We start from the raw sequence: 15,352 nt of genomic DNA, 5'->3' as shown, positions 1-15,352 counted from the left end.
CTCTCACAAGGCCATATTCAGGGTGTCACCTGGCACTGATGACTCTGCCAGGAAGGATCTACCTCCAAGCTTACTTGCATAGCTGTTGACAGAATTCATTTCTTAGTTCACCACTGCCTCTCCTCCTTGCCTTGTGGATCTCTCCCTAGGGCACCTTACAACATGGCAACTTGCTTCATCCAAGCCAGCGAGAGAGAGAATCTGCTAGCAAGACAAGTTATAATATAATTTAATGCCATCACTGAAGGGACATGCCTTTTTGCAGTATTCCACTGGTTAGAAGTGAGTGATGCGTCCTGTCCACTATCAAGCACAGGGACTTAGACAAAGGCATGAGTGAGAAGACGGACCATTGATGGCCATTTTAGAGATGTCTGCCACAGAGCAGAAATAGAAAATCCAAGAAGAGAATAGTGAGAGAGATTGTGATGGAGAGGAAATATGGAAGGAGGAGGAGGAACCACCTGATATATCTTGAATTCTCACCAGGGGTCCGGCTCTACTTCTTAGACACTGAGTCATAGGGACGCCTGGGTGGCTCAGTGGTTAAGCATCTGCCTTTGGCTCAGGTTGTGATCCCAGGGTCTTGGGATCGAGTCCCATCTCGGGCTCCCTGAGGGAAGCCTACTTCTCCCTCTGCCTATGTCTCTGCCTCTCTCTGTGTGTCTCTCATGAATAAATAAATAATATCATAAAAAAAGGTAAATGGATCATATAAAATTCTCCCATTAGCATTACAATAATGACCTCTTCTAAAAAATAAAGTTTTATGAATTATGATAAAATATGCTTAAAACCTACCATTTTAATAATTTTTTCTGTGCATCATTCAGTGTTAAGTGCATTCATATTGTTATGTACCCATCACTACCATCCATCTCCAGAATTCTTTATCTTCCAAAACTGAAACTCTGTACCCATTAAACAACATCTCCCCATCCTCTCCTCCACTCAGCCTTTGGCAGCTACCCTTTTACTTTGCCTTTAAGAATTTAGTTTCTCTAGGTACCTCATGTAAGTGGAATCATATGGTGCTTGGCTCTTTGTGACTGGCTTATTTCACTTAGTATAATATCCTCAAGGTGCATCTATGTTGTAGTGTGACAAGATGGTCTTCTCTTTTAAAGTTGAATAATAAATAATATTCGATAATAATAAATTCCACTGTATGTGTGTACTACATTTTCTTTATTCATTCAGCCATCAATGGGCAGAAGGGTTCTTTCCAGCTTTTGGCTATTCCACCTTTTAAAATAAGGCTGCTATGAACATGGGAGTACAAATATATCTTTGAGATCTTGCTTTCAATTCTTTTGGGAATATATCCAGAAGTGGAATTACTGGATGATATGGTAATTCTGCTTTTAGTTTTTTGAGGAACCACCATACCGTTTTCTTTGATAGCTGTACCGTTTTACCTTCTTACTGACAATGGACAGGACTTCTGATTTTTCCACATCCCTGTTGACACTTGTTATTTACTGTTTATATATATATATATATAAACACTAGCCATTCTAATGAGTGTGAAGTGGTATCTCATTGTGGTTTTGATTTGTATCTCCCAAATAATTAGTGATGTTGAACATCTTTTCATGTACTTATTGGCCATTTGTATATCTTCTTTGGAGAAACATCTATTCAAGCCCTTTCCCTATTTTTTTCCCTCAAAAGTTTTATTTTAGAAACTTTATCATTTTCAGATTTTACATTTAGGTCTGTGGTCTATTTTAAGTAATATTTTACATAATACACAGGATAGATTGTTTTTTTCCGCTTAGGTATAAGCAAGTTTTCAAGCATCATTTCTTGAAAGGACAGTCCCTTCTCTTTCAAAATGCCATTATATATTTATAGGAAATCAACTCTTGTATTCTGTTATAATGATCTATTTTTCTATCTTTATGACAGCACCGTACTGTCAGTATAAGTAGCTTTTATTGTTGCTGTTCCTAAATCAGGCTGTTTTATTGTTTTATTGTTGTTGAGTTGTAGGAGTTCTTTATATATTCTGGATATTAATCCCTTACCATATATATTTTGTAAAGCCTTCTTTTACTTGAACTTGTTTAAATGGGTTTCTAGTCCTTGTAAACAAAATATCATTGATTAAGACATGAAAGCATCAGGCGGTTTTTGCATCTTATCTCAACTCTTCCTAGTATTTTGTGTTTTCATCTATTGATTTTAAAAAATGCACATTCCATAACATTGATCTCTAAGGCTTTTTATTATAGGTTGGGTTGGTTTTTTGGGTACCATTATTAGCCAGCTTAGACTTTTAAGATTAAGTCCAGGTTCACACACAATTTTAGATCAATAACTTAAGAGTGTTTTGAAATATCTAGATAATGATAAAAAGATTTTTTCCTTCTGATGCAAAAAAAATGGACCAAATTCTCCACCTCATTTTACACACACAGACCCTATCCAAAAACTAAACATAAACCCAAGGTCGACCAAATATGTTTAGGCATAGACCTGTCCCTAGAGAGGATTGGCGGGAAGAGTGGGGACTCAAGAGACCTCAGGGACTTGCTTCCATGCCTCCAGACTTTCACTTTTCCCAAATGTTCTCCTGTCACTAGCATTGATTTGACTCTCATAAGTGTGAAGTTAGAGATTTTATTTTTCTTTTCACAGACATGATTACCAGTAAGTGCTAAACTAGCTAGCCTCTCCAAACTATATATAGCTTAATGAGGAAGAGGCATGAAGCAAGTTGCTTGCTGGAATAGTATATATATGTGTATATATACACATATATGTATGTAATATGATATGTAGTGTACATAATGAAATATAGATTTACATGTTTAGCAGGTGAGTTCCAAATCCATATATAGAAAAGTTTTTTTTTTTTTTCAAAGCCAGGGGTGCATGATGGTGGGTAGAGGCAGTTATTTTAACTCTGCCTCTCCCCACACTCCCATGCCTCCTCCTAGGCAACACAAAACGCATGACTAAATGATTGGATCTATACCTTTCAGTGCAAGAGAGTCGGGAGGCTTTTCTTTTTTCCTTCCTTTCCTCCCTCCTTTTTTCCCGCCATTCTAATGAAATTTTCAGACACAGAAAAGGAAACCGAGTTATTTATAGGAGTGGGAGGAATGTGAGTGCTAATTGTGCTTAGTCTATTCCTAAGTGTGTAATCTGTTTGCTATTAAATTTTACAATCTTTCAGCAATATACACATTTTTAAGAGGAGAACTTCATAAATCTGACAAAGAAAAACTAAAGTAAATTATTCTAAGGGTTCAAATCTTCTAATGAAAGTCAGATTTAAAATAAAAATTTATTTGTAGGATTAACCTCTCTTGTAGCACAGATCTCTGCCTTCCTCTCTTGATTAGTTTATTCAGTTCCTTTCTAGACTAGTAAGGTTTGATACAGCTACTCATGGGAGATAAAAGTTTCTGGCAATGAGTTATCATGCATGCATGTATATGCACGCACACAGAAAATGGGGTCAAATTGGAAGTTATTGGATGCAAGCGTCTCAGGAAGACACTGGGGCCGTAAATTCTAAATTCAGCATTTTGACAATCTAATAATGAAGATAAATCAAATTATTTGCTCCAGAATAAAGTCACCATGGGTAGAAAATTGTTATGGGAAACAAAATTTTCCCAGGCTTGCCCACCTTGATTGCTTCCTCTGGTAATCCTGGGAAGCTGCTTCTTGGAAATTATACATTTGCTAAGAGGAACTAGAAAGATCATAATCATTCTTAGGTGAATTTTCCATACTGGGAATGATTTCCTGTTTGAAATTTGTCCTAGTGTGATTGTCAAAGCCACAGGGATTAGAAAATTTCTCAAATTACTTTAAGAAAAGATCTGTTTATGAAAAGACCCTAACCTCTTAAATTCACAAGCAGAGAACCATCAGGAAGCCAGGCAGCTACAGGGGGGTACAGGGGGTCTCCAACACACAGCACGTTCCCCTCTTTCTGCTTCTTTGTATCCTTCCCTCTGCCCCCTTCTGCTTCTGAAAATTAGCAATACATTATTTACTTGAACTCCTTATGTGATTTTTCCTGCCTTCTAGCATCTGCTTTTCATGCTATTTTATTTGATGTTTTACCATAGCTTTAGTGTGTTATGATCTGTCTTAACCCCTTGATTACCTCATGCTATCATGTTGACTTAGGTTTCTACTGCTCAGCTGCCATAGTCACCTAGTAAGTTTAGTTAAAATTATTGAGAAGGGAACCTGATGGGTTTATTCTGACTTTTTATGCCATTCCAGCCTATGCCATTGGTTGCAGGTCAGTTGATGATTTGGCTCTTTTTGAGTGAGTAGCCAATTGCTTTTAATCATTTGTTGCTTTGGGTGGAGGGAACAGGGCTGTTTAATCCACACAGAGCCTCCTTTCCAGTTGGTTGTGGATATCCTGGCTGTTTTGGAGGTTAATTCACTATTCTCCCAGGAAGGCACTAAGTATAAGTCAGAATTACAACAGTGATATAAGTCTGATCATTTGTCATCTCTGAGCTGCTGTTTCTCCTCTGTGCAAACGAGATAATATTTCTCAGGGCATTGTCATTATCCATTGATGAGTCACACACCATGTAATTATTTGGCATCCTAAAACAACAATAAATTATTTTTTCTCTCCTGATTCTATCAGAGAACTAGGCAGTTCTGCTTCATGGGGTGTCACTGTGGAATGTATGGACGACCCCAAATTCTTAACTCACACAGTTGGCAGTTGGTGCTCACTGCTTCCTGGAAGCTCTGCTAGAACCAGGGCCTAGAGTATTCCCACATGGACCTCTCCATGTTGGTGCTTGGGTTTTCTTGAAGCATGGTAGGTGGGCTTCATGGAGGAGGACATCAAGAGGATAAGCCCCAGTGTGCAAGCATATATCAAGCTTCCACTGCATTACTCTATTCTAATGTGCTGTTGGTCAAACCTGATCACAAGGATGTGAACACTGGGAGGCATGGTCCACTGGGCTCCTAACATCACAGTCTATTATGCAGGTGTTGTCATATTAAATGAGATAGTAGGTGGATAATGGTCTTTAATGTAATTGAAACTCAGCAAACACTTGGATACTATTTCTGTTGAAGGAAGTATTGATTGTTTTATACCTACAGCATAGCTTTATTGCATTGTACATTTCTGTGTTGAACACATTCATGTGTTCAACATAAGCATAATATTATATCATATTTTTGTAAACACATTTAGATATTCCTTCCTTCTTAAAAGATATTTCAGGATTCTCAAAAATTCCATGTGACCCAGAATTATCTCCTTCTCTGAGGACCACTGATTCCTTACAATACCTATGAAAGCTACTGTAAAAATAACATTCAGCATTGTCATTTAGGGATCCAGAATGAGATAGGTTAGTTAGGGAAAGCACTTCAGAGTGGAGGCCTTGAGCAGTTCTTAGGTGAACAGGAACAATTGCTGTAATAGGCCTGGAATCTTCTGATTCTGCAGAAGAAGAAACTGAAGTTTAGAAAGGAGAAGCAATCTGTCCAAGGTCACTGGCAGTGACCAAGCCAGAGTTGGAGTCATTATCATCTGATACCTTCATCCATCAACAAACATGTATTGAGTGCCAAGCACTGTGTTAGGCTCCACGTATATGGGAGAGAACAAAAGAGACATGCTTCTGACTCTGTGGCGCTTACATTCTTACCTGGGGTAAAGACAGTACATAACTAAATAAGACACCTAATTAATAATCTAAAATAGTGATATGGGGTACCTGGGTGGTACAGTCAGTTAAGCGTCCGACTCTTGATTTTGGCTCCTCAGGTCATGATCTCATGGGTCATGGGATTGAGCCCTGGGTCAAGTTCTGTGCTCAGTGTGGACTCTGCTTGAGTTTCTCTCTCTCTCTCTCTCTCTCCCTCTGTGCCACAATCTCCATCTTTGAAATAAATAAATGTTTAAAAAATAAATAAATAAAGTTGTTATAAACACTCTGAACAAACCAAACAGAGAGGAACAATTGAAAATAGTGTTGGAAAGGGAGGTTGGTCAGGAAGGGCTTCTCTGATAAGGTACTATTTAAGCTGCATCCTGAAGCAAGAATGAGAAGGAGCCCACGTGTGAAGGGCAAGAGAACATTACAGATACAGGAGCAGGATTTGTTGAGTTCTTGAGCCTAGAAGAAAAAAAAAAAACCTGTGTGGCTGAGCATGGAGAAGGAAGAGGTGAAGGAATGGAGAGGCATCTGATTAATTTGGAAAAGTAAGAGAGGCCAGGTCCACTAGGCCTTTTAGGTCAGAAAGGAAATTTAGATTTCATTTTAGATACAATGGGAAGCCACTGAAGCATTTAAGCAAGGGAAGGACATAATCCAATTTATATTTTTAAAAAGCTTACTCAACAAACATTGATTGAAAGTCTATTCATTTGCCAGGGACCATGCCAAGTGATAACATAGCAGAAAATTAACATATGGACCTGGAGGGGCATAAATAGCATAATGGATTGGAGTGTGTGTGTGGGCAGACAGACCCATCCATTAGCGACCGCAGAAGTGTGTTAAGTTATATAACAGAATACTTTGTTGTGTCGCTCACAAAACCTTCCATGAACCTGTCCATGACCTTATTGAAATGATAGGCCTAGGTGGCTAATGCCATGGAACACTGTGTCCCAGGCACAGCTGATTCATCTAGAATGTGTCACCTGACCTAAAGAGAGCCAATCCACTATACACTAGAAGTATATTAGATCCTTTCTTAAGTATTTAAGCAACATAGTGTAATCACTGATAATGAGCATGGGGCCTTAAAGGTAGTATAGCCATGAGGCTCTCGCTTGCTGTCTGTGTTGGACACTGCAGTCAGAAGAAGCTGGTAATCTAAAAGAAGGGCCAGGAAAGAGGCAGAGAGAAGCAGAGGATGAGAGCGAGCTTACAACATTTGAAAGACATTCTGAAGGACTCCCCAGTTCCAATCTTTGCAACTCTGGGCTCATTATGGCCCTTTGTCTGTGAGGTTGTCTACTGTATCCATATAGAATACTTCTCACTACCTCTCATACTTGGGTTGGGTCTTCAAAGATTTGTATGCTTTTCACAATCAGAGAAACAGGAGAAAAAAGGTTTCAGGGAGAAGCAATAGTTTGTTCAAAGGCACAAGAGCATAAACATCCTGGGGGTGAGCTACTTCAGAAGATGCTGTCAGCAAACACTGGAAGAAATCTCGGTAAGAGCACCAATCTTGGTGATGGGACTATGCTGAGGAGAAGCTGAGAGGGTATTCGACACTAAACTTCCCCTGACAAGTCAAATAGTTGGTGCAATGGAAAAAAGAAAGTATATTTTGCCCTAATTCTATGAATTCCTTTAATGATATAAAACTCCTGTGCGCAGTAGTTAACATCCAACATACCACCTGGCATTTAATAGGTATTCAGTGAATATTTGAGGTGCGATATTGTCTTCCCTTTCCTAGTCCTCTACTGCTAGTCCACAGGCAGTAATAAACATGGGCTTGTTACAAATTGAGGTCCAAGCTGTGCACTTAAAAGGTAAGCACTGAAGCGTGCAGGGGTATTTGCAATAAGAAGCTCAAGTTCTATTCCACCATGAATAATAAACTGGCTTCCAGTTGGCCAGCTGCCATTCTTTTCCAGAAGCCAATTGGCAAGTAGCTCACCCCTATCCCTCTTGGAATTTACAGATGTGTGCTGGACAGTGTGGGAAAGGGTGTTTTACAGAAGCAATTAGTTTATTCCTGAGGTAAACAGTAGACATTTAAGGATAATTGCAGCAAGAAATTTGTTTCCTATTGCAGTGTGAATAACCTGCGGGCGGCCAATTGGCTGGTTGCCCTACAAATCCTAAAAAAGGGCAGTTGGCAACTCTTTTGCATTTGTGCCTAGTAGGGATTTGCAGATGCACACTGGAGAGGGCAGGAAAGATGGGGACTGTGTTTGTACATATGTTTGCAAAGCCAAGGATGGTTTTCTAGGAGGGGTTAAACCAGAAGGAGGAATTTTGGTCTGTGTAAAGAGAGCTTGTTTCCCTTTAAGATGGGAGTTTCAGCTCGAGTGCCAGTTGGCATCTTCTAGATTCTGCTATAGGGCCAACACACATGCAGGCAGCAGAGTCACTTAATCCTTCTGCCTTTGCTGTTTGCTGCCTGTGACTGTACTCAGCTTGCTGGAGCCCAAAGCAACATACGACTCTGAGACTGTATCCGCCAGGAACCCATCTTCCAGGGCCTTGGGTGAACTGACTGTACATCCTCTCTGCTTGGCTTCCCAGCCAATTTGGCTGTTTCCCCACATTTCTTTTTTTCAGGTGTGGCCCTACAGAGACCTTTGTGATTATTGTCCTGTGTGCATTTTCTAAGAACACAGGCACGATAGTTTCCAGCCTGCGTTTGTACACAATTTCCCTAACTATGATACCCCCTCACCTTCCCGCGTGGGCTGCAATTTAAAGTGTCAATTCAGGCAGCAGCAATATCATGTATTTGCAGAGCCTTTGCTTTTATGATTATTGTGTAATTATGGTTTAGCATTTATGTATGAGTCTTAAGGAAGGTGTTCTTTTTACTGTATATAGAGGGGAAATTTTACTAGGAAAATACACCAGAGAGTTAGAGTTGGAGGTCTTAATTCCAATCATTAGAAATTATTTCATTGGGGTGCCTGGGTGGCTCAGCAGTTGAGCGTCTGCCTTCACCCAGGGCATGATCCAGTCTGGAAATCAAGTCCCACATCAGACTCCCTGCAAGAAGCCTGCTTCTCCCTCTGTCTATGTCTCTGCCTCTCTCTGTGTCTCTCATGAATAAATAAATAAAATCTTAAAAAAAAAGAAATGAAATCATTTCATCTTTCCATGGGGGTGGGTGGAGATACAATGTCTTGCTTGACTGATTTGTAATAATAATTTGTCCCACTGATTCTGAAATCCTGAAAACTAGTCATTGTACCTTATGTATCTCTTACCTCCTAACTGATTTTTCTGCATCTCTCCCCAGTCCCCAATCTGTTCTGCATACATGGCAACTCTGATCATGTCAAGATTAAAGTAATCTAATAATATCCTATTCTTTGGGGCATAGAGGTCAATATTCACAATCTAGGGTGATGGGCACTGAGGGGGCACTTGACGGGATGAGCACTGGGTGTTATTCTGTATGTTGGCAAATTGAACACCAATAAAAAATAAATTTATTATAAAAAAAATTCACAGTCTATGTGGCCCTACTTGATTTGGCTCTAGTCTCACCTCCTGGATTCTGCTCAATCCATTCTCTGCAACTCGGTCATGATGGCTTATTCTTCAGATCCACTGAAGAATGCATCATGATTCTTCTTGTCATAGGAGAATGACATGTTCCATGCTTGCCTCTTGTAATGTTCTTCCCACTGGACTTCATAATAGTTAACTGCTTCTCATCTTTCAAATGTTGGTTTACACGTACTCTCTTCCATGAATCTCTACACATGATCACATTACCCTTTTATTTCCTCACATGACATCTGCAAACCTCCTTCATAACCCCAATCACAGTCTGTAATTCTACATAGATTTGTAAATTCTTTTTTTAAAAATATTTTATTTATTTGAGAGAAAGAGAGAGAGTGAGAGAGAGAATGAGCAGGGAGAGTGGCAGAGGGAGAAGGAGAAGCAGACTCCCTGCTGAGCAAGGAGCTTGACATGGAGCTTGATTCCAGGACCCCGGGATTATGACCTGAGCAAACGGCAGACACTTAACCAAACTGAGCCACCCCGGGCGCCCCATAAATTTGTAAATTATTGATTGATGCCTACCTTGCCCTTCCATGAGAACAAAGACTGTGTCAGGTGCCGTTTGCCCCTGGTGGGTGATTGAATGAAAGTGATGAAATCTGTGGAAGAGGACATGAGTACTGCCAAGTCAAGAAGAAGGTGCCAAATTTAAAGTTAAGAAGAAGTAGGAGGAAAAGGACTGAGGCAAGCAATTTGGAAGGGGCTTGGATGGAAACAAATCAAGATTAGCATCAATCTTAGTCTGCAGGAAGTAAAGGGTTGGATGTAAATTTCAAGTGAACCAGGCCCTGAGCTTTATTCTGAAGCCAAACAGTGACTTTTGGGTTTGAATAAGTAGCATTGTAGAGGTATGATCACAGATCCGTAAACAAAGGCATTTTTCTCTTAGGGTTTGCCCTGTCCTACACGTGGGCAGGCCAGGATTGGTAGTCCCGATGGCCAATGCAGAGAGGGTTCTGCTGCTGCCCAGAGTTGTGGATGGCTGGAGAGAAAAGTTCTCCTAGGGAGTTCTAAGTGGTTTTGTAGCAGAAGTAATGCTGAGGGTGTGCATGTACAGAATAGAAGCAGGAGAAAGAAGAGGAAGAGGAGGGGGAGGAGGGGGAAAAAGAGGAAAAGAAGAAGGGGAGGTGGGAGGAGAAGGGGGAGGAGGGAAGAGGAAGTTAACACTTAGGGGAAACAACTACAACACAAAAATATCAGAGGAAAAGGAAGGACAGACCAAAGCGTTGGCAGAAAGGTGGTAAGTCAAGAGAACAGAACTCATAATCTGTGAGGGAAGACAAGAGAGATTTAGGAACAAGGGTGTGGTGCAGGAGAATGAAAACAGGAATAGCCCTGAGATTTATTCAGAATGAGGTTGTCAATGACCTTGGAAAGAACAGTGTTATTAGAGTGTTGGGGGATGGAAGCCAGAATTTGGGCTGCTGAGATCAGGGGTTCCGAGAAAGTGGGTAAGTCAGAGCGGTACACTTGGGTTGAAAAATCTTTAAATCTTTCAACCATCCAAGAAGTCGCCAAAGGCAAAAACCCTTGCCTGCCATGAAACGATTGGACAACTTGTTCCCTCCTTCTGATCCCTGTTCTCAGAAAGCCCAGGGCAATCAGATCACAGCCAGATGTGTTGAGGGTCAGGACTGAGATAGACATCTTGGGAGATGAGGTAGAGGGGTCAAGGGTGTTGTGTGCTAACACTCTTGGCAGCGCCAATGGGCAGGAGTCCATCCTCAGGGATGGTTCTCCTTGGCCTGACCCACTGTTATTGTTGTTAGATTCTCATTTCCAGGAGTACTAAATCTATCAAAAAGTATTAAAACTGGTGTTTGGAATATGATCTAATTAATGCTTTTTGCTTTATCTGAATTCAATGACAGAAGAAATCTTGGCTTCCAACTTTTATCTCTTGGGCTGTGAAGTGGTACCAGGACAGCAAACTGAGATTTAGGAGGGCTGAGCCTACTGCTGGACGCAGACAAAGGCCAGGAAGGGAAGTTGACAATCAGCATGACCTAGGTTTCCTACCAGTGCTTGGGCCATTCTTGTAGTCAGGGGTTATGGCTGGGATGGCTGGGAGCCAGCTACTCTAGTTTAGGGTCAGGAAGGCTGTGGATGAAAAAACTACCTGAAAATCTCCATCAGAAGTCAGCAACATAGAAAATGTGTTATTTGGACCTTGTGTGGGAGCAAGTTACCATCTTTAATCTGGATGTAGCTCAGGTTCTCATTGCTAATTTAGTCCTAGGTGCAGAGACTGCCCTGTTTCACTCTACAATGTTATAATCATCCTCCACCCAGGAGCACTGGCTGTGCCTGTTCTCTTGGTAGAGTTCCTGTACCATCCAGGCTCTCAAGTGGTCTGACAGAGAAGTGAGGCTCATTTTTCCCAGAGTCCCAGCCCTTCTACTTATTGGAATCTTCTTTTTCTGCAGAAACCACATAAATTTGGGAGAATCATGACAAGCGGACAGAGACCACCATCTTGGGTTTTGAGACCATCCTGCTTTTAGCTTTGTTTGAGGAGCAGTGAGAAAATTCTCATTGTACCTGATTCTTTGTACCCCATGCTGCCTCTTTTATCATAACTATTTCTGTCATGCCCTGACACCCAGAGTGAGACAGACATCACACTCTTCCGCTTTGCTGATGTGGCCCAGGTCTCCTTCTTGTGTGTAATGTTACACTTAGTCCAGAATAAATATTAAATGTTAATGCTCACCATGACTTATAATTTTAGGATACAGGAAGCAAGGGGTTGGCGTATCCTTTCTTGAAAGGGTAAGATAAGCAGCCATTCTCAAGGTCCTCCTCCAAGGTCTGTCCCTGTTTTGTAAACATCCTTGTTCACCCTTGAAGGACAATTGGAAAATTGGACTGCACAGATAGTGCTAAGAATGATGAATATTGGTAGAAGTGTGAATGGAATTTAAGGTCACTCTAGAGGGGCTATTCTTAATGAAGTCTTCTGCTGGTGAGTGGCACCACCGCCAGCTGGGGTGCTGGTTGTATACTCCAGGTGCCTGTTGGTTTGTGGCTTAATAGGTGGAGGTCTGGTCCATTTCTCCTTTAAGTACACAGAAGTAGGATCTTTTAAAATTGGAAATAAAATGATCATCAAATTTGATCATATTAGATTTTTTAGGTATTAAGGATATACCAGAAGAAAACTAGGACTTGGTGTAGCAGGAGGGCAATCTTAGATGGTTTGCTCACAACATCAATTATAACTAACTGAACTTATTTAGTGCTTACTGTGTGTTTCATAGCACTACAGATGGGGCGTGCCATGTGCCCTTTGTTTCTTAAAGCAGTGTTATTTTTCCATATTATAGACAAAGCAAATGAAGCTGGGGACTTAGCAAATATCATAGATCTAGGAGGTGGAGAGCAGGAGTCAAACTTAGATCTTTCCGTCTCCAGATCTTCTGTTCTTTCCAATGCACAGCACATCTGGAAAGGAGGTTCACTTTAAATAAAAGAGAAAAATCAGCTTAAATGCAAATGGGGATCCAGCCCAGGTATTGGTAAAGTTTCAGAGCTAGAGGAAACCTCAAATGTGATATGATCTTATGCCCTTATATTTTGAGGATCCTGAGGCTTAGGGACAGGGACTTGTATGTGGTCCTGCAGGTGGTCTGCTGTCTCCAGCAACTGGGAAGGGATGGCTCTTGTCTGCCAGTCTGAAAGTGGCCTAAGTTGTCTTCTCCAGCATCCTCAGATCCCCAGGTAGCTAATCTGTGAGGACTCCCCAGCCTTTGCATGGAAGTGTAGAAAATTTCGAGCCACTTAAAATGACATGAGGGCAATGATTCAGGGCAAAACTTCTTAGCAGTTAAATAAGAATGTTAAGCTAGATGGTCAGTAAAGTTCTTTCCCAACCTAACATCCCGAATCTGAAGTTTTGGCCAAGTGTACACACTCCAGAGGAGTGTACAGTTGAGAAGGCAGCAATGGAAATCCTCAAGATGGAAGTTCTCCCCAGAGTGTAAGAGTTTCTGATTTAAATATTTTATCTGCTCCTCTGCAAAGTCCTTCTGAGAAGCCTAAACAATAAGAAAATGTTAATCCAAGAAAGTGTGGCTTAAGCTTTTATGAAAGTATCTGGGGTTGCATGTAGATACAAAGTACCTAATTAACCTCTAGACTTACACTGTGTAAACCAAGTGGCTACTTAAATGTAAAATTAAATGAAATTAAATTAAAATTCTGATTTAGTCACACCAGTTGCACTTCAAGTGCTCAATAGCCACATGTGGTTAGTGACTATTGTTTTAGTTAGAGAACATTTTCATCATAGCAGAAAATTCTGTTGGAAGTGCTGCTCTAATCTTTGCAAATGTACATGGTTTAGAGGTGGGCTTTGTTCTTTATTCAAAGAAGGGACTTTTAACTCAACCTGGAATGATTAGGAAAAGCTTCATAAGAGGAAATGGTAACTGAGATGACTTTTGATAAAACCATTCAGAATTAGGCAAGCAGAGGGGAGCCTGGGTGTCTCGATTGATTGAGTGTCCGATGCTTGATTTTGGCTCAGGTCACAATCTTAGGATTATGAGGTCAAGCTTAAGATTCTCTCTCTCTCCTTCTCCCTCAACCCACCCTGTCTCTCTCTCTCTTAAAAAAAAAAAAAAAGAATTAGCCAAGTAGATGATAGAGGGAATTGGGCAGGAGGAAGAAGCTGGAAAAGGCATTCCAGGCTGAGAAAACCAAATGCCTTTGTGGAATTTTAGTAAAAGTTTTGTAGTTCTTATGGGTCTGAGGGAGCATGGTGGGGAGTATGATGGAAGAGATGAACCAGTAAGATGATATTACGACAAAGAGTTTGGATTTTTTTATCTTGGACATGGAGGGGAGCCATTGCTGAATTCTCTGTAGGGATAAATTAGGGATGACTTGCTTAAATTTGTACTTTACAAAACTTACTTGTGCCAGTGTGTGAGAACGAAGATGAGAGAGGGTATTTTGAGAGAGAATAGAGAAGAAGGTACACTTAAAAAGTGACTGCATTTTAGGAGAAATATTTAGTTCCTGATATAAAGCATTGGCAATGACTAGAGAGGAATGTACTGATAGCCACAATTGAACGGTGTTAGGAAGCACTGGTTGTTAGTTATGGAGGCTATGGAGGGTGAGAAGTCTACAGTGAATCCTAAGATTCTGGTTTATATGACTGCATGGAAGATGAAGTCAATAACCAAGACCCTAAAATAGGAGAAGTATGTGAGGAACACCAACATTAAGGTAATAGGCAGAGAAGGATGAGCTAGATATTGGAAGAGATTTCCAGCAAAGAGGCAGTGAAACATGTATTAATGGTGTTACAGAATTCATAGCAGAGAATTTGTAGAGGAAGGAAGTGGTTAGCAGTGTAAGATGCCACAGATAAATTTAGTAAGGAGAATTTCATTGGCATAACTTCAATGTTCCATATCTCAGAGACTGAGTTCAAATGCCAGGCAGAGAGACTTTGGGTTCAAGTCTTTAATTAGATCCTTTAACCAGGGATACTGAAAGTGTCCCTAAATCCAGTGTAACTAGGGCATCATTTTTTATTCCATTTTTCCTGAAGCATTAATATATTGTGTCCATAATCCTCAGTTTTGGGTCTTTTCATATATATTTTGCATTTGTATGGATTCTTTCTCCTTCAGTAGACTTGGTGTTTCTCAGGGGCTGTAGCCATGTGGTCTTTTTCTTTTCTTTCTTTCTTTTTTAAAAGAGCCCCATTCCAATATTTAGTAAAAAGATTTCACATAGTAGGAAATTTTATGAAGATTTCACATCTTCATAAGATGATATAAAACTTTGCTGTTTTTTTTTAAAATCTAAGAAATTCGTGCAAAGATCTCCATAAACAATTCTGGGTGCTCATCACCATGGGTAATGAATTTAGGGACATTTATCCCAAGCATCCCCATCCTCGGTGACACAGAGAGAAGAATCGTAGAGAGTGTGAAAGACGTATTTTTTTCAAACCTGCATCTGGCCAATATGAACGTTTGGCCATTTAGCTATTTCAAATCATAGTGATAAAGAGCAGAGTGATCTGATCTTTGTTCTCAAGATAATAACCAAGGTGCTGTCAGAACATGCTTATGTAATATCTTAATTGCTAA

The 15,352-nt window shown here is 40.4% G+C and overlaps 1 long non-coding RNA gene across 5 annotated transcripts in view; it reads left to right on the top strand.

The window, feature by feature from the left end:
- The window catches only part of LOC140606911 (uncharacterized), a 149,955-nt gene that overhangs the window by 11,239 nt on the left and 123,364 nt on the right, over window positions 1-15,352 (top strand). The window lies entirely within an intron of this gene.

The sequence above is a fragment of the Canis lupus genome, chromosome 16 (assembly GCF_048164855.1).
Source record: "Canis lupus baileyi chromosome 16, mCanLup2.hap1, whole genome shotgun sequence".
Lineage (NCBI taxonomy): Eukaryota > Metazoa > Chordata > Mammalia > Carnivora > Canidae > Canis > Canis lupus.
Note: the sequence above shows the minus strand (reverse complement) of the source record. Positions and strands in the feature narration are given on the sequence as shown.